This window comes from Pipistrellus hanaki (assembly GCF_964339955.1).
Source record: "Pipistrellus hanaki genome assembly, chromosome: 12".
NCBI classification, from domain to species: Eukaryota; Metazoa; Chordata; class Mammalia; order Chiroptera; family Vespertilionidae; genus Pipistrellus; species Pipistrellus hanaki.
This window is the reverse complement of record NC_140514.1, coordinates 41,360,942-41,386,337: the sequence shown is the minus strand read 5'-3', so window position 1 is coordinate 41,386,337 and position 25,396 is coordinate 41,360,942. Positions and strand designations below refer to the sequence as shown.

General features: G+C 40.7%; 1 long non-coding RNA gene across 10 annotated transcripts in view; it reads right to left on the bottom strand.

Moving 5' to 3' along the window:
- LOC311631350 overlaps nt 1-25,396 on the bottom strand; it is a 741,950-nt gene that overhangs the window by 83,752 nt on the left and 632,802 nt on the right. The window lies entirely within an intron of this gene.

Here is a 25,396-nt window from a genome sequence, read left to right as displayed (position 1 = left end):
GTGTTGCTACATGATGTTATTACCCAGGCCCACAGTGACAGTTTCTGGGCTCTGGGTTGTGAGCCTCATTTTGTGCCATGGGGTCTTGGCAGCATTGGCTGCAATTTGGTGGGATATTACTCCGGGATGGTGGCAGGGCCTGTGTCCCACTTGGGGGAAGCCGAGTGTTGCTTTGTCGGTGCCAGGTCTGAGGTACCGGCCAGTACTCATCGTAGCAGCTCCAGTGTTGAGTGTCTGCCCCTGGTGATCAGTGCATGTCATAGCAACTGGTTGGACAGTCAGACACTTAGCATATTAGCCATATATATATATATATATTGTAAAATATAATATATAATATATAAAATATATAATATATAAAATATATAATATATAACATATATAATATATAATATATAATATATAATATATAATATATAATATATATATAATATATACGGCACCCCAATAAATTCAATTAAAAAACTGTCTAAACAACAAGTCTAAAGAGCTCATATTATGTTTTTCCTCCTTCTTTTGTAATTGGTGCTCTTCTTATCTCTCTATCCAATATTTTTCAGACTGTTGTAGGCAGTTAGACAGACATGAACAGAGCAAGAATGGTGAGCTCGGTACAGACCCTCACCAAGAAGGAAAGCAATGGACAATAAATTGTAGGGTGGAACCTTGCCTCCAGAGTGACTTCTCTCCCTTAGCATATTGTTGGTCTTGTGGTTTGGATTCTCTGAACTTTCCTCCCTATAAGTAACATCTATACCTCAAATTGTATTTCAGCTTCAAGCCCAGATAAACAACAAAACCAGCCTCAGGGCCAGCTACACTGAATAATTCCCTGTTGTTCTTAATCAGTGGAGTCCACAACCTCCAATGGATACTCTTGGAAAGCTACTAAATATTCTATTAAGATCTTTCCCTGTGGCCTCCCCTAAAATCTCTGCCTTTAAAACAATAAGGAAAAAGCTCAGGAGTTACTGTAGTAACCAGTCCAAGGGAATAGTGACCAATCAGAGGGGATATCAAGGCACAAAGATCTACAGCCTTTATAAGCTGTAGGAAGAAGGAACTTAGTGGGACTCTTTTCCCCCTCCCCAGATGGGAGTCTGTGCTGTGAAATTCTTTCCTCTTCCCCATGTGGGAATCTGTACTTGTTCTTCAAGAAATCTCCACCTTTTCTATACCATCTTTCTCCCGAGGATTCATTCTTTGACTCCGACGGACAAAGTGCCTGGGAACATCGTGTGTTCCAGTCCAAAAATTCCATTTCAATTTGCTGCAACAGGTTGAATTAACTTCAACCTTCCCCTTAATTCTTATTTCATTCTCTTTGCTTCATTCTTTGTACACCATATAGTCTCTTCACCCCAAGTTACTCATCCTTCCCCAGGTCACCATGTTCTTCATGCTTTTGTGTCATTATTTTTGTCTAAATTCCTTTCTTTCCTCTTTGTCAAGCCTCCAGAAGATAAGAAGGGAATGCCTTTCTTGATATCAGTAACTAATAAAAGAATTTCTACCACCTGTAGTATAGACAAGTTGAGATAGATGAAAGACACCAAGGACCATCCCTCAAGTTTTCTACTTGAGAAAGTAGAGCACTATATATATATATATATATATATATATATATATATATATATATATAACTTTGGGTCTCATGTCAATGACAGCAGTGACATTGCATGTTTTATTTAAACAATATCTTGATTGATGATACAGCTTTTTGAAGGTCTTATTATAAGTTCTGTTTATTTTTATTTTTTATATATATTATATTGATTTTTTACAGAGAGGAAGAGAGAGGGATAGAGAAGTAGAAACATCGATGAGAGAGAATCGTTGATCAGCTGCCTCTTGCACACCCCCTACTGGGGATGTGCCCTCAACCATGGTACATGCCCTTGACCGGAATCGAACCTGGGACCTTTCAATCTGCAGACTGATGCTCTATCCACTGAGCCAAACCTGTATTAGCAGTAGAGCACTTTTGAGAATAGAGCCCCATCAATATATTATACCTCATTTGGAAGGAGTAGAGGTGGAGGAGGAAACATATTGCAGAGCAGGTGGAGAGTTCTTGGCATGGAAGTCCTTTGGGCATTATAGAGCCGCAGCCCTGCGAAACCAACCTCATGGAACAGTGGTTCTCAACCTTTCTAATGCTGCGACCCTTTAATACAGCTCCTCATGTTGTGGCGACCCTCAATCATTAAATTATTTTTCTTGCTACTTCATAATTGTAATTTTGCTACTGTTAATGAATCATAATGTAAATATCTGTGTTTTCTGATGGTCTTAGGCTCTACAGTCGCGACCTACAGGTTGAGAACTGCTGCTATAGAGCCTAACACCATCGGAAAACACAGATATTTACATTACGATTCATTAACACTAGCAAAATTACAGTTATGCAGTAGTAACAAAAATAATGTAATGGTTGGGAGTCACCCCAAAATGAGGAACCGTATTAAAGGGTCGAGACATTAGAAAGGTTGAGAACCACTGTCATGGGAGATGTGAGTATGAGCTGGAAAATGGAAAGATGGCCAATGGTGGGGCTTCCCAGAGACACAGCTTCTCGGTGCCTTTTTGTGCTTTCTAAGTTTGAGTATTTAGCATTTGTGGTTAAAATATAGTTAACTTAAAAAAGAGTTGGAATTGCAGTCAGCCCATTTCCGTTTTACTTGCGATCCTGGTGTGCTCAACAGGAGGTGTCTGTCCACTGTGGGGCAGACAGAACTGTTCCACATGGCATCATTCACATCTCCATTGACTTCAGGGAGACAGGGACACCTCCTCCACCTGCCTGCGTGAGTGGATGGCTCTTGGGCTGGTGGCACCATTTGGTCAGCATCTTGGCTGGGCTCACTGCCAAGTCTGCTGACCACTTTGTTTTCCAAGCTCAACAGTGTCACTAATATGACATATCAACGTTGCTGAGGCCCCTGAAACATTTAGCCAGAGGCTCCAGGTAAGGCAGGGAGCCTGTATCTAGGAGGACACAAATCAAGCCTTGTGTGTGATTCCCAGCATTTTGCCAAAATTGCCTCTTTTGGGAGATGTTTTCAATTTCAGATCTGGGGCTCTCCATTTAAGGAGCCCGATTGCTTTACTCTAGAACAGCAATTTGCAACCTTTTTCATCTCATGGCACACATAAACTAATTACTAAAATTCTGCGGCACATTTAGACTGTTGTTTTCAGCGAATCGTGGACTCTAAAGACTGTTTAGGGATTGGTGGGGTTGTGGGGAGGAAAACAGCATTCCAGGAGCCTCAAAAATCAGCCCAGCTCTGCAGAGGTAAAGCAATTTAGGTTTTCTGATACTCACCTGGAGCTTTCCAATAAAGACACAGGCAGTGGCGAGAGAGGCCACAACCCCCTCCCCACGACTTTTCTCTGTTGCCAGCAGGTCTGCTCTATTTCTAATAAAGCTTTCGTGGGCTGCCCCGTCAAATTCTATTCCTCTAAAATCTTTGGGATAGATTGATTTTCAATCCAAGTTGATGAGATTATCTTTTCTCCCACCGGTGTCCTCATTGGCGTTGTTTAAGTGGAAAGTTGAAAAGGGCTGTATTTGGGCCTGCTAGCGATCCATATCGCTTGCTAAATTGAAATTTCATAGCTTTCAAAACCCCGTTTTGTTGTCTTTGATTCCCTCTCCCCCAATGTTTGTCTATTCAGGCAAACCCATTTTATGGATTGTAGAAGAGAGCTAAATGGAAGTGATTACGGTATTATAGAGAATGAGGAGTTTCATCCAGTATTTATCTTCCTTCTTAAGAAAAAAAATCTGATTTGAAAGGAAAGCTCAGAAACCTTTAGCTTTTTACAATTGTGTACTTGCTGGAATTTGGGTGCCAATTTTTATTTTCTTTGGATGAGAGACAGGTAATTTTTAGGTGATTGTGCCTTCATAATGCAGCGCCTGGTGTCTCCGTTAACAACAAAAAACCCAAATTGCATCATATGTCAGCTAGTGACATGTCCTCACCCATAGTGTATGGTGGTTCTTGAATACTGAAAAATTATTTTAAAATTTGAGGGCTTTTCTTTGAAAATCTAGCTGCTACTCTATTTCCCTACTCCCCTTTCAGTATTGGTCTTGGAAAGAAAAACCTGCACCTGCTGTCACATTCCCACACCCAGTCACCCCTTTGTCACTGGATCCTGTGTCACCATCACCTCAGAGGTCACCGTAGAATTCCTAATGGCTGAATTAATCCCCCACACGTTCAGCCCTCTGCTCTCACATCTTATTTCAGAGGGAATTATATATGAACCAACTTGACTTTTCTCAACTTACTATCCTAAAATCATCCATTCTTTCTTCCCTGTGGATTGAGCCCATCTTTTGTTCAAAGTTCCATGCCTTCCCATTTCCCCATTTTCTCTGGAATCTCATTCCATCAAAAGCTCTTCTCTTTCGCCTTCCTCTGTCTATTGCTCCTTCAAAAATCAACCTACAATATAAACATGTTTAAGGGCATCCCATTTTTTAAAATGCACACACACACACACACACACACACATACACACACACACACAAACCCCATACACTGTTCCTCCTGGATCCTGTGTTCTCCTTTAACTATTAAACCATCTATCTTTCAAATTGGTTGACAAAACAGTTTCCACTTGCCATTTCCAAATTTTCACCTACCGTATTTTCCGGCTTATAAGACGACCCCCTAATTTTACAGTTAAAACATAGGTTTAGGCCTATATTCGCTGTATAAGACTACCCCCCACTTCCGAGGCAACACCAGTTCTTTTTTAAATAGACCGCCTCTCTGGCTGGCCAATCTGAGCAGGCTTTTTACTAGAACACAGTGTAGCTTTGGGTACAGAACATGTACACTGTGTTCTAGTAAAAAGCCTGCTCAGATTGGCCAGCCAGAGAGGCGGTCTATTTAAAAAAGAACTGGTGTTGCCTCGGAAGTGGGGGGTAGTCTTATACAGCGAATATAGGCCTAAACCTATGTTTTAACTGTAAAAATTAGGAGGTCGTCTTATACGCAGGAAAATAGGGTATTCTTTCTCCTGAATGTTTCTAATTGTTTTTTGTTTGTTTGTTTGTTTTTGTTTTTTTGGCATCAAATGAGATGATTATATGTTTATTTTCTCATCTGATCCTTGGAACTATTTTTTTAAAGTTAACTTGCTAATGTTTTATTTGACATTTGGATGTTAGAACAATTGAACCCTAGGTTTTCTTCTAAGAGTTTTATAGTTTTTTTTTTTTTTGTTTTTTTTTTTTTTTTTAAAGATGTGTTTTTATTGATTTCAGAGAGAGGAAGGGAGAGGGAGAGAGAGAAACACTGATGATGAGAGAGAATCACCTATATCTGCCCCCCACTGGGGCTCAAGCCCAAAACCATGACCTGGAATTGAACCATGACCTCCTGGCTCATAGGTTGATCAGATGGGCTAGAGTTTTATAGTTTTAACTTTGTAAAATTTTATCTTTTCTTCCATCTGCGTCCTCATAGATGTTTAAGTGGAAAGTTGAAAAAGGTTGTATTTGGGCCTGCTAGCTATGCATATCATGTCTTATTGAATTACCCATAAACTTCAATAGAAAATTTTTTCTTATATTGGTGATGAGATGGGTAATTTCCTTGTTCCTAATTTTAATAAACATATATATTAGATATAACCACTGGTAGAATTTTTAGAAGTCGTATTGAAAAATTACATATTCATTCCTACTTTTCTAACATGTTTTCCCCTAAAAAATGTAGAATAAAAGTTACCAGATGCTTTTCAGTATCCCTTGAGATTTTCAAATAAATTTTTATATTTGTGCCATATTTTATGTTTTAGGATATTCTCATAGCAAAGTACTTTGCATTATTGCAGTAAAATACTAGATGATGGTGCATACACATTTAAATGTATTTGAATTTAAGTTGCTAATGTTTTATTGAAAGTGAGATTGTGCTCTTATTTGATTCTAACATTTTTCAGGTTGTGTGTGTGTGTATGTGTGTGTGTGTGTGTGTGGGTGTGTGTTTGTCTGTGTGTTTAGGTTCTGCAATTGTTTATGTATGATTTTTTTTTTTTAACAATCTAAACCAAAGAAAGGGAAAGAAACTAGGCCATTTTCACATACTAACTTAGTCATAAGGCAGGAGTAGGACCTGAACCCTACTCTTACAAAACCAATTCATTTTCTTTATACATCTCGTGAGGATGTTAAAGATTATCTAGTTGAAACATAGTCCTCTAGCTTTTAAAAAGCCCCACGTCCTTAGAAATTAATCTGGCTGGCTTTTGCTCAGTAACTTTGAGTGGTGTTCTAAATCCTAGCAATGACAACTCCTTAGAATGAGAAAGGTGGAGAAACCCCACTAGGGAGAAAGGTATGCTTCCCGTAGCAACGTGACACCAACTTTGGTGCCAATTTTTATTTCCTTTTATTTTCCTTCTAATTAAAATTATTGTTTACATGTAGATAACTCCCACTAGGCTATAGCATGCATAGTTTTCTATTTTAATTTTTATTATATGAAGAAATGAACAGGACCAAAGAGGGTATTTCACAATCTAAAAGCCAATTCTTACTGTTCGATGTCCCAGTAAAAGACTTAAATAAGAGTGTTTATAGGCACATGGAGATGGTTTAAAAGCAAGGGCTAAGGAGAACATGCAAATATCAAAGCCTTTCACTGATGGATGGAAGTAAAATGTACTCAATTCTTCTGCTAAGGGTCCTCATCAATAAGAAAGGCAGCCTGCTAGTGTGGTTCAGACCACATACCCGGGATGTGAGCGCCATCTCCAGGAGCAGGTGATGGAGGGGGAATATGTGTGTGTGTGTGTGTGTGTGTGTGTGTGTGTGTGTGTGTGTGTATGTATGTGTGTGTGCAGGAGGCAGCCTATCAATGATTTTCTCATCATTGATGTTTCTATCTCTCTCTCCCTCTCCTTTCCTCCCTGAAATCTCTAAAAATATAAATTTTTCAAAAAAGAAGGCAGCTTGTGTGTATAGAGTTGTCACTAAGCTCACAGAGAACTGTCCACACTGTATGTTCTCATGGTGCCCACACCTAGGTGTGAGCTCAAACCAGCTGGGGTTTAGATTCCAAGGCTCTCTGTCTTCCTGGCAGTAACACAGGGAGGTGATTACGTCTTTTTGAGAGTCTCTTCTATACCTTGCATCTTTTGATTCCAAGATGAATGAAAAACAAGCAGATGGTTTTTATGAAAGGTTTATTTCAAAATAAAAACAATAAGATTAAATAGGTTGATAGTAATAAAAGTGAATTGTGGCTTGCCAAGTCACTGACCAGCTTTTAGCATCCCCATGAGCAGGAAATCTCTCCGAACAGAACCAGAAACTCGATTCAGTGCCAAAAACGTCAAGGCTTCTTCATCCCTGTCAGGAGGAGAAATGATTGTTTGCTCTTAGTAACGTGGGACAGTTATCAAGTCGAGCAAGTTGAATAGGTTTCCCTTCCCAGTATTTGAGGACTGGAACTTGCTTTCTTATTTCTGCTGAGAGTGTTTGAATTGGTTAATGTTCAGCAAAGGGGGAATGGGAGAGAGATTGCAAATTGCAGCCACTTTTCTTCCACAGCCGTCGGCTGTGATGCCAAGAAGCAATGATGGAAGACGTCAGCTCTGCTATCTCTAACCTCGTGCTTGGCCATTTTCCTGGGGCCCTGTGCACTCTTATAGCTTCTTAAACAAGAAATAGGCTGACAGCAATGGAAGGGCATTTTGCACTGGTTCTACCTCAGGCTCACACAGTCCTAAACAGAAGGTTTCACAGAAAATTCTGACTTGGTGTGTGTGTGTGTGTGTGTGTGTGTGTGTGTGTGTGTGTGTGTGTGTGTGTTTGGCCAAAGAACAGTGGCTCCTTCAAAAATGTTGACCTTGGTCCTAGCCGGTTTGGTTCAGTGGATAGAGCATTGACCTGCAGACTAAAGGGTCCTAGGTTTCATTCTGGTCAAGGGCACATGCCCAGGCTGCAGGCTCGATCCTCAGTGGGGAGCATGCAGGAGGCAGCCAATCAATGATTCTCTCTCATTATTGATGTTTCTGTGTCTCTCTCCTTCTTCCTTCCTCTCTAAAATTAATAAAAATTTACTTTAGCTGAAACCGGTTTGGCTCAGTGGATAGAGCAAGGATGGAAGCAAAGATTCTTTTCAAAAATCGGAACTTTTTAAAAACACCGAGGGACGCGGGATAAATTGTTAAAAATCGGGACTGTCTCACCAAAAGCGGGATGTCTGGTCACCTTACCATGGGAGGACCTGCAGGGAGGAAAAGGAGAGGTCAGAAGGTTTAATGAGAAATTTTGCCACACCTGTGCCTACTACAGAGTGTTTGGGGTTTTGTACAAACTGTGTGTTCTCATTGGATCCAGAGCTGCTTGCTCTGAGCATTTCGTGGTACAAATTGTGGGACTTTGACGAATGCCTGCAAAGTTCTTTAATATCTTCTGAGGAAAGGCGCACACACGAATTTTGTTATTACACAGATCAATCATTAGAAGCAGCTTAGATGACATTATCTATGCAGTTAACCTGAAATAAGTATGGTAATAGTTACCAAAAAAACAAGCAAGCATTACCCTCATATACTTGGAGATTAAATTAAATCTTTTTGTTAAACTCATTTGTTGGAAAAATTATTGATTCTCCCAGTAATAATGTGGTTCTGTGAACTGAATTTTATGTTATTTAGGGACTTCAGAGTAAAATTATTCCAAGACTTGTTTCTCTTGGATGAGGGGCTGTGAAATCTCATTTAGGATGTAGAATATTATAATTGCATAAATTACTCAGGGTTTATGATATGAGATTTTAAGACAAACAAATAGATGTTTTGCTTTTTAAAAATTCAGGGAGTACGTGGTTCCCTGATGAGATCAGTTTCTTCTCAACCTCAAATCGGCTTTATTTCTTGGCTCTCTCACAAACTCTGTACTACAAGTATTTCTAAGGGGGATTGTGTCATTTGCTTTCCAATTCGGCCAAGAATAAGTGCTCCACTGTTCAGCGTTGCATTGATGTCATTCTGACAGTTTCTGTAATGGAACATAGCTAAGGGAAGAGGCCAATGCTCAGTTCCTACTAACAGTGTGTGGTTTTAAAAATATATTTTTATTGATTTCAGAGAGGACGAATGAGGGAGAGAAAGATAGAAACATCAGTGATGAGTGAGAATCATTGATCAGCTGCCTTCTGTACGCTCCACACTGGGGATTAAGACTACAACCTGGGCATGTGCCCTGACCAGGAATCGAACCATGGACTCCTGTTCATAGGTTGGAGCTCAACCACTGAGCCACACAGGCTGGGTGTGTGCATTTATTTATTTATTTATTTATTTATTATTTTTTAATTTTTATTGTTGGAAGTATTATATATATATCACCTTTTCCTCCCATTAACCTCTCCTAGCTCCTCCCTCCCCCCTGTCCCAGGCCTTCACCACACTATTGTCAGTGTCCATGGGTTATGCTTACATGTATATAAGATTTTTGTGAGCATGTGTTTTTAAATGTCAATTCTATAGTTGTATCGGCCTTATAAGCAGAATAAGCAGCTAAATTAATATTTGAAAGTCTTTATTTTTAAAAGGGGTAAAGTTTCTCCATTATTCTAAGTAGAGGTTGACTTAGATTTCTCCAATATGTCCAATCTAAGAAAAGATCTTGTATGCAGATGGTTTATGTGGGGAAATTATCCCAAGGCGAGAAGTAAAAGTAAAGGAGGAAGAAAAAGCAATCCAAGGGTGTGTTATCCAATTTCTCATGGTTATGAACAGTTGGGGGTTTATTCACAGAGGAGCATCTGAGGAACTATTTAGAATTCATCTTAATAATTATTCGCTCCATGCCGAAGCCAGTTTGGCTCAGTGGAAGAGCGTCGGCCTGGGGACTGAAGGGTCCCGGGTTCGATTCCGGTCAAGGGCATGTACATTGGTTGCGGAGACATCCCCAGTGTGGGGTGTGCAGGAGGCAGCTGGTCGATGTTTCTCTCTCATGGATATTTCTAACTCTCTATCCCTCTCAATTCCTCTCTGTGTAAAATCAATAAAATATATTTAAAAAAAATTATTCTCTCCAGGAATTAAGAGGCAAATATTTATCAAGCAGCTTCTATCCCCCATTGGTCAAGGCCCAGTGGGAAGCCAACCCTTTTGCTTCCTTGCTCATTCACAGATTGGGATGCCGGAATGCCCGCAGGCACCCAGGAGGCGGTGTTGAAGTTTCCATTTGTTCGTTTGTGCTTTGTTCTCCTGACCTTTGTAAACATATTTATCATCCCTACTTTGAAGTCTCTATCAGGTAAATCACTATGCTCACTTTATTAAGATCTGTTTCTGGAGTTCTGTATTTTTTGGTTTGGGAAATACTCCCATGTCTTCTTTTTTTCTTCACTCTCCGTGGGGGTTTCTATGCACTGGATAACGGAGCCACCTTCCCAAGTCTTGGCATTACGGTCGCATGTGAGAGGTGAACTTTGCTGATCCGCTAGGCCTGAGCTCCTAGCAGTCCCTCAGCCCCGTTGTGATGGTCCCAGCCTCCTCCTCTGTGCTGAGAGGTTCCCTCTAGCTAAGGGCGTTCCACGATCCAGCAATGCCCCAAAGGGGAGGATGGCAGTCAGTCAGCACCTAGCGGCAGGCTGATAAGAATCTGGACCCTCAAACAGCTGCTGGGAAAAGTCCCCGTTAATTCCTCTGAGGGAGAAACTGGTGTTACAGAGTTCCCAAACAATCAAACAATTCAGGTGGAGAGTTTGGAGAGAACCACTTTATTCATCATGGGATGGGCTTAGAGAAAATGAATTCAAATTCTAAGCAAGGCTATAAGAAGAATTTCCCTTTTTATTAAAGAGCCAGCCCTATGTGCACTTAGTGGTTATCTCGATGCTGGCCTTGAAAACAATACAGTTCTATCGAATTAAAAATGCACCTGGCAAAAAAAAAAAAAAAAAAAAAATGCACCTGGCATGACATTGAGATTATGAGCATATCTAGTCTCTGGCCTACAAGGTCATACAGCTAAGTTTATCTTCATCATTATTCAAACAGGCTAAAGCAGACTAGAAAGCAACATTTTAGAATAAGAGGCCATCTGAGAGCAGAAAATTCCAAACAGCAGTTTGTTACAAATGGGGTCTTCTTTCTCACTGGAAGATGGTGATTTTGCTTGCTGCTTCTGTGCTGGGCTAAGGTGCTAGCTGCACGGGGTGCTGCTGCCCCTGCTAACCTCTACTTCTTTGTTTGCTAGGACACCAAGAATGAAAATCCCACTGTCTCTTATACCAGGCGATCTGTGAACTTCAAAAGCTCTAACCTACCTAATGCCAAAACCGGTTTGGCTCAGTGGTAGAGCGTCGGTCTGCAGACTGGAAGGTCCCAGGTTTGATTCCGGTCAAGGGCATGTATTATACATTGGTTGCGGGCACATCCCCGGTAGGGGGTGTGCAAGAGGCAGCTGGTTGATGTTTCTCTCTCATCGACGTTTCTAGCTCTCTATCCCTCTCTCCTCCTCTCTGTAAAAAAATCAATAAAACATATATATAAAAAAAAAAAAAAAAAAAAAAGCTCTAACCTACTTTTACAGGCACCTTCCATTCAGGTCAGGAAGACCCAAACATTTGAAGTCACTTGTTTCCATTTGTAGCTGACAGATGGAGGTTTGTTGCTAAATAAAATGCTTATGTAATTTTAGAAAATTCAGGGAGGCATATACATCTGTACCTCGTCTAGGCTTTAATAGTAAAAACAAAACCTTTAACAAACTTTGAAATTTACTCTATAATTTTTCTTAGAAATATGCAGAAAATTCATTTTGAAAGAGCTCCTTCTGTACATTTTAAAAAACGATCAAAATAAAATCTTTTAAAAAATATATTTTATTGATTTTTCACAGAGAGGAAGGGAGAGGGAGAGAGAGCTAGAAACGATGAGAGAGAATCATCGACCAGCTGCCTCCTGCACACCGCCTACTGGGGATGTGCCCCCAACCAAGGTACATGCCCTTGACTGGAATCGAACCTGGGACCTTTCAGTTCGCAGACTGACGCTCTATCCACTGAGCCACACTGGTTTCGGCCAAAATAAAATCTTTATTTTTAAGTACCTTTAGATATAGCGGGAAATTTCCGTTTCCTATAAAGTCAATGAAAGAAAGGAAACCAGAAGAGGGCGTGAGGCAGCGCAGTGTGTGTCAGAGCACCGCCCGTGGGGAGGGTGTCTCTGCGCACGGAGACACGGAGTGGAAGTTCCTCGCCCCCCATCAGCATAGGGAACCATGTCACTGCCCTCATGTCATTCTCACAATGTGAATTTTTCTTTGGGGTGAAAGGACAGGGGGTAATGGATCGTTGGTACAGAAAATGGATGAAGAAGCAAAAAGGCAGCAGCTGAAGCACGATGCACATTCCTACAAACTCAACCTCTAAACTATGAGAGGGTCTTTTCTGTGCTAAGACAGTGACTGGAGTGGATGAGAGAGGCAGGGACATGTTGAAGGTCTGCCGACCTCTTTGCCTGTGGAGTCCTTTTGAAAGGGTGTCTACAGCACAAAAAACTGAGCCATCTTACACAGATTCTACACTGCTGTCAGGTTAGGCTGACATCGCAGGTGGTAAGAGTAAGAAGGCAGGAGTTTTTCTGAAAAGTCTTGAATGGAATAAAAGAGGACAATGCCATACTCAGGAGAGAATTCTCACACATATGGGAGTGGTGGTAAATACTTAGGGAATATAACTGTAAAGAACTCTAGAATGTGGATCCTAGGTGAGTTAAAAAAAAGACAAAGCAGTCCTGGCCGGTGTCTCTCAGTGGTTAGAGTGTCAGCCAAATGCCCCCAATGGATTATGGGTTTGATTCCTGGTCAAGGGCACATACCTGGGTTGCAGGTTCAAACCCTGGCCCTGGTCAGGGGGTATGAGGGAGGCAACCAATTGATGTGTCTCTCTCACACTGATGTTTCTCTCTCTCTCCCTCCCTTCCACTCTCTTTAGAGAAATATCAATGGGGAGAAAAATCTCGGGTGAGGATTAACAACAATAACAGCAACAACAACAACAAAACAAAGTAAGGCTTGATTATAATAACTTAGTAAGTATATTACTACTAGAGGCCTAGTGCATGAAATTCATGCAGGGGGGGGGGGTGGAGGGGATGGGTCCCTTAGCCTGGCCTGCACCCTTTCCAATCTGGGACCCCTCAGGGGATGTTCAACTGCTGGTTTAGGCCCCATCCCACAGGCAGCAGCAGTTGGACATTCCTCTCGCAATCTGGGACCACTGGCTCCTAACTGCTTGCCTGCCTGCTGGCCTGATGGCCTTTAACTGCCCTCCCCTGCCTGCCTGATTGCCCCTAATTGCCTCTGCTTCATCCCCCACCGCTGTGGCTTTGTCTGGAAGGAAGTCAGACATCCAGAACATGTCTGGTCACCTGGTCTAATTAGCATATTACCCTTTATTGGTATAGATGGCTACTGAGCAGTGCATTCTGGGGAACATAGGAAGCAGCCTTATGACTTAAAGACCAAGGACTGGACAGGAAGCTGGGAGGTCGCCTCTGAGCAGAGGACGGGCCTGGGATCATGGGCGAGGCCTGGACTGTGTTTAGGTCTGAGGAGCCTCCCTCCTCCTGGCACCACTTGCTCAGTGGCCTCCCACACAGACCCCAACATGGGTTCAAACCTACAGCCTTTCAATGTACAAGACGAAGCTCCAACCAGCAGAACCACCTGGCCAGGGAAGTTATTTTTGGCTTTTATTTTATTTCACTTTTTACTCTTTTCATTAAATCTTCATTGTTGAAAGGTTTACATAGGTCCCCTTTCCCCCCATTAACCTTTTACAGCCTCCTCCTCTCCCTCCCCCCCAGGCCCTCACCACCCCATTGTCTGTGTCCAGGGGTGATGCATATAGCCATTGCTGCATGCATCAGGTGATGCATCAGGCCATTGGTTGATCTCTTTCCATCCACCCACCCTCCCCCACCTTCCCTCTGAGGTTCCACCATCTGTTCATGGGTCTGTGTCTCTGGGTCTATTTTTGTTCATCAGTGTATTTGGCTCATTAGGTGTTAAAAGTGCTCTGGTTGTGATCACTTGGGTTTTCTAAAGACGCAGTCATACGTACAAATCTTTTTTCTTTTTCTAAATGTACTTGTGGACACATGGGGAATATAGACACCAGAAATAGAAGTCTGTGAATGAGCTGGGAATAGGATGCTTTTTCTTTCGTTATGTTGTGTACATGATCCTGTGTTCCCGCTGTGTTGAGTCAAAACACAAAGTACTGTGGCTGCAGGGAGGCTCTCATTGGCAGCTCAGCCACATAGAGCCATGGCCTCCTTCTCCATCAGCCATGGCTCCCAGGACAGATGCATGCGCCCCTCAGCAGAGGTGGGGGGGGGGGGGCACTTGGCCACCTCCTGCAGGCTTGCCCTCTGTCATCACCCGGTGGGGCCCGCCTTCCGCACATCACCCTCTTGTTCCTACTCCCAGGCCCTTCCATGCACTTCCTCTCACCCAGCCCCCTCTCTCCTCCCGCCTCGTATCCTTGGGAGGTTGGATAGGATGCATCCAGAGGGATTAACTGGCAGCTCAGAGCGTAAGATCGGAAGTCAACAGACACTTTTGTTTTTACCCGGACAGAGTTAGCAAAACAAGGCTGTTTTTATCATAACACATGGAAGGGCTATGCCTGTGGGAGGAGGTGCAGGGATCCGGGGCTTCCCCCTTGCTCCTGCCCTGGCCTCCCTTCCTCCATCCCTGCACTGGCCCAGCCACCACCACCGAACTGCTCCGCTCAGGCTCTGGCCCTGCCCATCTCACTGGGAGGAGTATGCTTATTTTTTTGCAGACACAGAAGCAGCTGTGGAGTAGAGAGGTGTGGTCCCCCCTGCCTCAGCCCCCTCCCCACTGGCAAAGCACTGAAGTCCTTAAACCCCTCACAGCGGTGAGTCTGTGTCTGGAGAGGCTGTGCAGTGGAGCCACCACGTGCCTTTCAGAAGCATGCCGGCTGGGGGGAGGGACCAGGAGGTCTGCCGTGTGCCTGTTGGCCAATCCCCAGTCTCGCTTCGCTGCTACCCAGCCTGGTTCCCCCGGGCTCTCTGTTGGCCCAGCCTGATGGGAGCCTGCAGGCTGTGGGTAGGGAGGGGAGGGGGTGGGGGGGGAGGAACTGAGAGGTGCTCCATACACTTTCTGGTTACCGGTCGTTCTGTCTGGTCATGATGACCCTAGGCTATTATTAGTACAGATGATAAAGACAAGAGACTCCGCAGGAAAGGGTAATGAAAGACCTTAATTAAGCTCCTGTTAAAGTATTTCATTTTGACCTGGGTTTACAATAGACACAAAATCTGAAAGGCAAACCCCAGCTTTTCCTGGGCCAAGGTGATATTCTCCTGCAGATCTCCATGTGTTTAGCGTTTTCATAGGATAAAATGTGTTTATGAGTTTTCATAGGAGCCCAAAACACACAAGTCAGAGACATATGGTAATTAGCAGGAATATTCTAAAAACAATTGTCTAGAAAAAGTGCAAAACATAGAAGGAAAAAGCTACACACAGACAAGCATTCCAATTATTCTGCCTTAAGGTGGTATTAAAATCCTTGGTAATAAATGGTGGATGAGTGGGTAGAATTCTAATATTTTTCTGTGTGTTTGTATAGTTTATTACATTTTATTTTAATGACAATCCTCTATAATTACACTATATGTTGACAATAACATCTGGAAACCTCAGGACAGAGCAGAATGCCAAATAAAAATAATTTAAATCAGGACAAAGGGAGATTTTTTGGAAAGAAGAACAATAATTTGATAGATAAAGCTTGTAATATACACATATTCTAGAGAAAGGTTCATGACACACATAAGAAGAGAGAAGAGTATGCCTTAGCCTAGGAAAAGGAGAAGAGACTTATATTTCAAATGAGAGAGAGAGAGACAAAGAGAGGCAGACAGAGAGAGAGAGAGAGGAGAGACTCATGATGGATGAAAGCTCTTTAGCTGTCTAGTAGAGTAAATTGTGTTATAAATGTGACAGTAGGAAGCTTCTAACAAATTATGTTTGATGCCTTAATAATAGTCTTACCCAAGGTTTGCATGGGTCACACAGCTTCCCCCTAATTAGAAATGATTTTCACCTTTTTTTTTTTTTTTTGCATTTCTCTATTTATATGAATATTTTGAATGGATTGCTTATTATTCATAGTTTTAAGACTTTCAACACCATTAGTCAGCAAAGCTAACATAGATAAAAATAGACTTGAGAATGTCAGTGATTCATTCCCATGAATTGCTTTACTAGGCATGATGAAGGCATTTTCTGTATTTTTTTTAATTAAGATATGAATAAAAAAAATTGCCAGGGTGGGGCAGAGCAAGGAAGCTTTATATCCCAAATCTGAAATAGTAAAAAAAAAAAAAAATATTTAAAGTATGCAGGAAATTCTATACTACCACATAGCTGGATTTGTTTAGTAAACAAAATGAAACCATTGTGTTTAAAATACTTTTCAAGCTGAAAAATAGTACAGATATATGTAAATATCAACATAATTCCAAATGATTTGGCCATTTGATTTCAAGTAAGTTTACATATGAACAAACACTGGGCTGTGTAATGTGAGCATGTGATTTGCAAAGCAATAAGAATTGAACTGCTAAGGTAATAATCCATGCCTAAATGTAACTCTAGAGCTTTAGCTCTGCTTTGTTGGAAGTCTTCCAATTGTTCTTCAACCAGTACAATAAAATATTTATTTTTTAAATTTATCTTTATTGTTGAGAGTATTACATTACCCCTATTTTGAAGCATTTTTTTCTGCCTTCAGCTGTACTGCTTAGTCAGTGATAGGCAGACTAAGTTCTGGATAGCATCCTTTTTAGGCCTTATAAAGAATTGTTGCCTGGTAAGAAAATAAGAAACTGCAGTTTTCCTTACAATAATGAATATTTGCCTTCCTGATATCAAACTTATGCCCTGATACACTGTTTCTGTACCTTTCTGTGGACTTAAGCCATTGTTTCAGTGCCAAGTCAGAGGGTATTCTTTTTGAGGACATTCTACATGTTAATTCAATCTGTTGCATAGAACACCAGAAGAGAGCATAATTCCACAGAAATGATGACACTGTGAGCAACTATGTCCAAGTTGATGCTTGCCCAGCTAATGACAACCATGCCACAGTAACAATAGCAATTGCAAGACTCTATTAATTAGAAGATATAGTCTGTCTAATTTTATATGTATTGTTTTATTATGTGAATGAAAGGTCCAGAACCATTGGACTATAGTAGTATGATATATGAGATACACTTCCACAACCTATTTTATTATATCCTTTTATGTGCTCAGATAGCCATAAGGAATTTGGGAAATTTACTCCACTAGGTGGAAATGCACAATGTTCAGAGAAAGTTGCTGCAGTTTTAAGAAAGAACCAGTAGAGGGCAGAATTCTCCACAGTCAAGACCACACTCAGCAGGAAGCAGCAGCACACTGTCATTTAGACCTAGGCAGTGATCCGCAATCTCATTAGTTATCAGAGCCAAGTATCAACAGTACAACGATTGAAATTACTTTTGAGAGCCAAATTTTTTAAACTTAAACTTCTTCTAACGCCTCTTCTTCAAAATACTCACTCAGGCCGTGGTATTTTGTGGAAGAGCCACACTCAAGGGCCCAAGGAGCTGCATGTGGCTCTCGAGCCGCAATTTGCGGACCACGGACTTAGGAAGTCAGGTTGTGAGGCCTCGCTATGGGAGCTTCTATAGGAGAGGATACAGAGCTGACCGTGGAGACATAAATATATGTCATATATGCGAACTATTAGGCAGCATGGAGCAAAAATGGAATTGTAAAGCTTTGCAGCTGCTAATTTCTACTAAGTAAGGAAAACAAAAGCTAAATACACAACCCCAAACTGACTGCCACATAAAATTGATTGCAAGACAATTAAAGCAAAACACTGACTTAGTTGTCTCCCACATGAACGTCCTAACAGATATTCCAGGAAGATATCACCACCTGAGCAATAATACTAGCAAGCCAGTATCAGAGCTACACAAAAATATTATAAAATAGAAGGTGAGGAAAAGGGGTGGGCAGGTAGAAGAGCAAATAGGGGGGATAATTGATGATGAAAGGAGACTTGTCTTGGGGTAGTAAACTCACAATATAACATAAAATTGATGTATTATTGCATTGTACATCTAAAAGCTGTCTCATTTTATTAACCAATGTTACCTTAATAAATTAAATTAAAAAAAATAGGAGTGTGACAACAACAGCAAAAGATAGATGAAGAACACACATGAGAAAAACACCCCCATGTTGTAAATTAAATTATGACCAAAAGCATAAAAATATTAAGAAAATATTACCTTTCTAAAACAAGACTGAAAGCAGAAATAAAAGAGCTTAAGAAAGAAATGAAGAGACAACCAAATAAGATTAAGAATGAGGAAATTAGAAAAGACAAAAGACAAAGAAGCAGAAAGGGCAGGGTAATGGGTTGAACTGTGTTTCCCCAAAATTTATATGTTGAAGTCCTAACCCCTGGGTACCTAAGGATGCCCCACAGTACACAGAACAAATTGTTAAAAATCAGGACTGTCCCACCAAAAGTGGGACGTCTGGTCACCTTAACCTAATTGGAAAAGGGGTTTTTGCAATTCAATAAAATTGGATATTAATTACAAAACAAAAAACATCACACTACTTGGAAACTGGAAAAAACTCTCTTAATGAACTCTGGGGTCAAAGAGTAAATAAAACATTGCAATGGGCCCTGACTGGTTTGGCTCAGTGGATAGAGTGTCAGCTTTCAGACTGAAAGATCCCAGGTTCGATTCCGGTCAAGGGCATGTACCTTGGTTGTGGGCACATTCCCAATAGGAGATGTGCAGAAGGCAGCTGATGGATAATTCCCTCTCATCGTTGTTTCTGGCTTTCTGTCTCTCTCCCTCTCTGTAAAAAAAAAATCAATAAAATGTATTTTTAAAAATTGAAATGGAAAAATACAAATTTACAACAATAAAATAAAACATCAAAATCAATGAGATATTGCTAATGCTATTCTCACAGCAAATTCCATAGACTTAAATCTTCACATTAATAACGAAGAGAGCATAAAAATAAATGGCAAGGTGACCAAATGAAGTTAGAAAAATAATAACGCTAAAATAATGATGACAATGCAGAATTGCAGATTTAATAAGTTTAATAAGAGAAGAGGAAAGCAGATACATTCAAAATAAAAGGGGAGTAAGAGTTGTAGAGAAAACACTAAGAGATTACTTAATGCAACTTTGTTCAAATAAACCCCACATTTGTAGGTGATATTGATGAGAAAAATATAAAAACTGGCCACAAAGAAATTACAAAGTTAAAGAGACTGATTAGCATAGAAGACCCAAAGAGCTGCAGAGGGATTTTTTTAAAAGTATATTTTTATTGATTTCAGAGAGGAAGGGAGAGAGAGATAGAAACACCAATGATGAGAGAGAAGCATCAATCTGCTGACTCCTGCACACCTCCTGCTCAATGGGGATTGAGCCTGAACCCAGGCATGTGCCCTTGACCAAAATTGAACCCGGGATCCTTCAGTCAGGCCGACGCTCTAGCCACTGAGCCAAACCCCAATTTGTCCTCCTCACTAGAGATCCATTATAACTGCTAGGGCTGCAGAGGGATTCTTTAGTATGATATTAGATACTAAAATGTGACAAAAATAGCCCAAAAAGAAAATGCAAGTCTAAGGAATTTATTTTTTTATTTTTCTTAAATTTATTGGGGTGATACTAATTACCAAAATTATACAGGTTCCAGGTGCACAATTTCACAACACATCGTCTGTACCCTGTACTGTGTGCTCACCACTCAGAGTCAAATCTCTGCCCATAACTATTTATCTCCCCTTACCCTCCTCCACCTCCTACCACCCCTTCTCACCTATGTTTCTGTAAATTGGCTTATGAGTTATAAGAGCCCAGTAATATACCAATAGGGGTTTCTTAAAATAGAGGGGCTGATTCTAAAGTTCTGGGGGAAACCAAATGTACAAGTATGACTAGGAATAGTTATGAGTAATATATAATGAGGGATGCTAAGCACTCTAGCATGTTTTTAAACATTTTTTTAGTCATCAAATATTTTAGTGCCTTTTAAATATCAGGCATTGTTACAGGCATGCAGCAGTTATATTTCTTGCACTAATGGATCTCTAGTTAGGAAGATAGATACTAAATGTTTATGCATTGCAAGCATAATAACAATTAAATACATATTATAGAGTATAATATATGACATTATACTATATGTGCTAAAAATAAAACTTGAGTAAGCTGTACTTAAAACAGGATGGCACTGGCACACAGGTATATTCAAAGATCAATGGACCCATATCCATATAGCAATATAGTATTTGATAAAGGTGGCATTTCCCATTAGTGGAGAAAAGGTTTGTGACTTGTCAAATGGTGCTGGGATAAAGATAGGCATCTATCTCACTTCTTATCCTCAAACTATATTAGTAAGGATCATTTAGATGTTAAATAGTAAAAAGAGAGAGAGAGAGAGAGAGAGAGAGAGAGAGAGAGAGAGAGAGAGAGATATTATGAAACTATCAGAAGAAACTAAGAGAAATAAACAATTTTGGATTTGACAAAGCCTTTAGAAACAACACAAAAGTAAAAAATTAAAGTCTCTTCCAAGGATGGGACAGGGAATCTGGGAATCTTCTTGCTCCCTAAGTTAATTATAAAAACTGATTTTTTGCTTTAACCTGTTTTCTTCCTTCTCACTTCCAGGGCGACCTTGTACCACACATTTCTGAGTCTTTTGGAGGATCTTGTGGTTAAAAAAATTAGTGATTCTTAAATTTCCCTGATTCTGGTTTGAGATTCTGTATAATGTTCTATACTGCTCGCTTTTCAGCTTCCAGACGTTTGCATCTTGCCCATTATTCTTATCCTTGTGGATTTATGCCTTCTAAAATTTTCATTTATTGGGGGTGTAAGGGAAATAAAAGTAAATGTGTATGTTCAATCCACTGTCTTTACCTGGAAGTTTCCTTGGAAAGATTTCTAAAAGGATTTGACTCATTTTATATACCAGTTATCATAGAACAAAATGAACTACATCACAACTTAGTGGCTTAAAACAACACCATTTATTTAGCTCATGTTTCTGTGGGACAGCAATGTAGGCTGAGCTCAGCTGAGCAGTTCTGGTAGGTTGCACTCCTTTATGTAGTTACTAGAGGCCTGGTGCACAAATTTGTGAGTGGGTGGGTCCCTCAGCCAGCCTAGTGATCACGGCGATCGGGACCAGCTGGTATGGGGGTGGGGGTGAGGGTGAGGGTGCAGGAGGTTGGCAGGCTGTGGGAGCACACTGACCATCAGGGGTAGCTCCTGAGTTGAGCATCTGCCCCCTGGTGGTCAGTGCACATCATAGCTACTGTCTGATCATCTGGTTGTAACAGATGATTGCTTATATATATATTGCATATATATATATATATATATATATATATATATATATATATATATATATGTTAGGGTCAATTAGATGAGTCTGCTTTGGGAGGTTGGCTGGCTTTGGCTGAGGCATGGGATCTTGTCTTCCAGCAGGCTGGCCTGGAATGTTCATAAGGCCATGGAAGCACAAAGAATGCCTGAGGCTTACACTGGGAACTGGCACGTCACCAGTTCTGCTGTATTCTGTTGTCTGAAGCAAATCACAAGACCAGGTTAGATTCAAGAGTCCACCTTTTAATGAGAGGATTTACAAACTCTTAGAATATTATAAAGATATGGATTTAGAAAGAGGTAAATAATTGGGGTCCCTTTATGCAATCAATCTACCATAGTTGGCATGTACTTTTCAGTCCCCTGTCTTTCAATTTTCTTCCATTTTCTGATTAAAATGAGGATTTTATTTCTGAATATACAGTAATCATAGTATAACCTTAAGGACAAAAGCTTCATGATAAGAAGGGTAGAGAGAGCCCTAGCTGGTTTTGCTCAGTGGATAGGGTGTTGGCCTGTGGACTGAAGGGTCTGGGGTTCAATTCTAGTCAAGGGCACATGCCCAGGATGTGGGCTTGACTCTCAGTAGGGGGGGTGCAGGAGGCAGCAGATCAATGATTCTCTCTCATCATTGATGTTTCTATCCTTTCTCCCTCTCCCTTCCTCTCTGAAATAAATAATAAATAAATAAATAAACAAATAAATAAATATTTTAAAAAGGTAGAGGGAAATTGTGATAATCTGGAACTGCATTCTCCCTGACTTACTTACTTATTTATTTATTCATTTATTTATTTATTTATTTATTTATTTATTTCAGAGAGGAAAGGAGAAGAAGAGAGAGATAGAAACATCAATGATGAGAGAAAATTATGGATCAGCTGCCTCCTGCATGCCCCTAGGGTAGGGGTGTCGAACTCAATCAGAGAAGGGTCCAAAATCTAAAATCCAGCCTAAATCGCGGGCCGAATGGTTTGCTGAACAGTCATAAACTGACAATGTCATAAACTGACAGCGGAGTGCAGTGATGACAGCGCGGTGCGGGCCACATTGCAAGGCCTGGCAGGCCGGATTTGGCCCGCGGGCCTTGTGTTTGACACATGTGCCCTAGGGGGATCAAGCCTGCAACCCAGACTTATGTCCTCACTGGTAATCCTCTGGGTCATAGGTCAATCCTCAATCACTGAGCAATGCTGGCCAGGCTCTCATAGACTTCTTGTTGCATGAGATCAACTAAGTCACTATCTATTAAAGCCATTGTAGTAGATTTTATTATCATTTGCAGCCAAATGTAAATATCATAAGCATTTCTCTAACTCTTTGGGCAAAACATTTCAAATGTCCTTATGCCTCTTATGCCATTTCTTCCCTTTTCTAAGAGCTTCAATATGTCTGTCTTTTAAATATAGGAGCAAAGCATTTTGTCCTTATTCCATAAGTCTTCTTACTACCAGTACTACCTTGTACAACCTGCATGACTATGTTGTGGTCCTACCCCCTACATGCCTTTCTTTGTGATTTAACCTATAGTTATAGGTTGAGCCTATAGTTGTATCAACACACTATTCTTACATCAGCAGATCAAGCCCAGGCTTCTATTTTGCATTCAGATGCATTTCCCCAGATATTTGTTGGGAATTTATATCTACATGTACCATAGATGCCTTAGTCTCAATTAGATTCAAAAGACTTTATCATCTTTTAACCCTCTGCTGATAGATTCCATTTCAGTTGATTATTTCCGATAGCCATTTGGGGAAACTGGCTATTTCCCCATAATCTTTACTGTCTCACTTTCAGACATCTAGTCTTGGTTATTTTCCCCTTTGCTAATCTCTTAAATGTGCCTCCTCGTTCCTATCCAGGTGAACATTGCTCTGCTGAGGACCTCATCCTATCTCGTGTGGACTACGGAAAGAACCTGCTCACAGTTCTAGCTATTTCCAATTATATCTCAGTCAAATCCATTCTCCACACAGCTGCCAGTGCGATCTACTTAAAATGCAAATGAGACCATGTCAGCCCCCTGCTGAAAACATTTAATGGCGTTCGATCAGCTGTGGGATATAGTTCAAGCTCCTTAATATAACATGGAAGTTCCTACATTATCTGTCTCCTGCTGACCACTGAAGCTTAAACTTTAGTGACTCTACTTTGGAATGCATGTCCCACCCACACCCAAATGCTTGCCATTCATCTTACCTTAGCATCATTTTCTGCCTTGTATCTCCTATTTTTATTCTGTAAATGTAATATTTTCAGTCACAATTCAGGCTGTGTTCTACTTTCTCTGGGATACTTCTCCAAATCCCTTTTTGATCAGTCAGCGTTTTAGGTGCAATAAAAGGAAATCAAATGTGGCTCATTTAAGAAGAAAGTTTATTTAATGAATGTTTGGTATCTTATGGAATCTCCAGGATTCTGAGAATCAGATTCAGAGCTACATGCTCAAGAACAATAGAGGGAGGGGCGGGGGGAGGAAATAGTGGTTCAGTGATGAAAACACTGTTGCTGAAACATCTTCATCTGCTCAGTTTGTCATCAAAATACCAGAGATTTGGTGACTGAAACAGACATTTATTCTCACCGATCTGGAGGCTGGGAAGTCAAGATAAAGGTTCTGCTGATTTGATTTCTGCTGAGAACTCTTTTTCTGAATGCAGATGGCTACGTTCTCACTGTGTCCTCACCTGGTGAAGAGAGAGAGCAAGTTCTCCGGTGTCTTTTCTTCTAAGGCCCCATCATGACAGCCCCCTCCACTCACAAGTTTGTCTACTCTTAATTATTTATAAAGGATCAATTTCCAAATGCCATCTCACTGGGTTAGGGCTTCAACATATGAAATCTGGCTAGACACAATTCAGTTTATAGCATGTGGTAATGGTCCACATGTTGGAGATGACACTACCAAATTCTCTTCTGCTGGACACGGGATCCAGATTAACACCTTTGCTTCTACTGGCAAGGGGACTTGACATTTCTGCACTTACTGCTTACTGCCCCTAGCTGCAAAGCAGGCTGGGAAAAATAGTATATAGCTGAAGGACTTTCATAGGAGAATTTCCCAAACAAAAGAAAGGGTCCAAGTGTGAGTGGTCAAAAAGATATTTTTTTAAATTCCACTACATTTCATTTGTCTGACTTCCAACAACAACTTATACTTTTATTCTTATTCTTACATTTAAAAAATGCTACCACCTAGCTTAATGCAACAATTCCTCATAACATTAAAAAATTGCCTGGCTGGTGTGACTCAGTGGTTGAGCATTAAACTATCAACCATGAGGTCACAGTTTGATTCTTGCTCAGAGCACACGCCCCAGTTGCAGGCTAGATCCCTAGAGTGGGGCATGCAAGAGGCAGCCAATCAATGATTCTCTCTCATCATTGATGTTTCTATTTTTCCCCTCTCCCTTCTTCTATGACATCAACACAAATATTTATAAAACAACAACAACAAGAACAACTCACTTGCCACTTCCCTCAATGAGGTTAACACAGATATTGAATTTGGGTTTCAAGTCCCGAACCTTTGGTTGAGTTTATTACTCCTCCAGGTTTGTCACATTCCTTGCTTTAATATTTCATAAGCTTTGGACCAGAGTGTTAACTACTACTAACATACTTGTAAAAAATATTAAAATTATAAGGCAAACAAAAATATTTTATTTTTTTAATTTAAAAATCAATGATGTATAACATAATATCTACATATATAAAAGCCTAATATGCTAAGTGTTTGACCAAGCAGTGAACCAACCAGTCCCTATGACATGCACTGACCACCAGGGGGCATATGCTCCAATGGGTAGGTCAGCTTGCTGCTGGGGTCCAGCCAATCGGGACTGAGCAAGATGGGGCCAGACATGCCTGG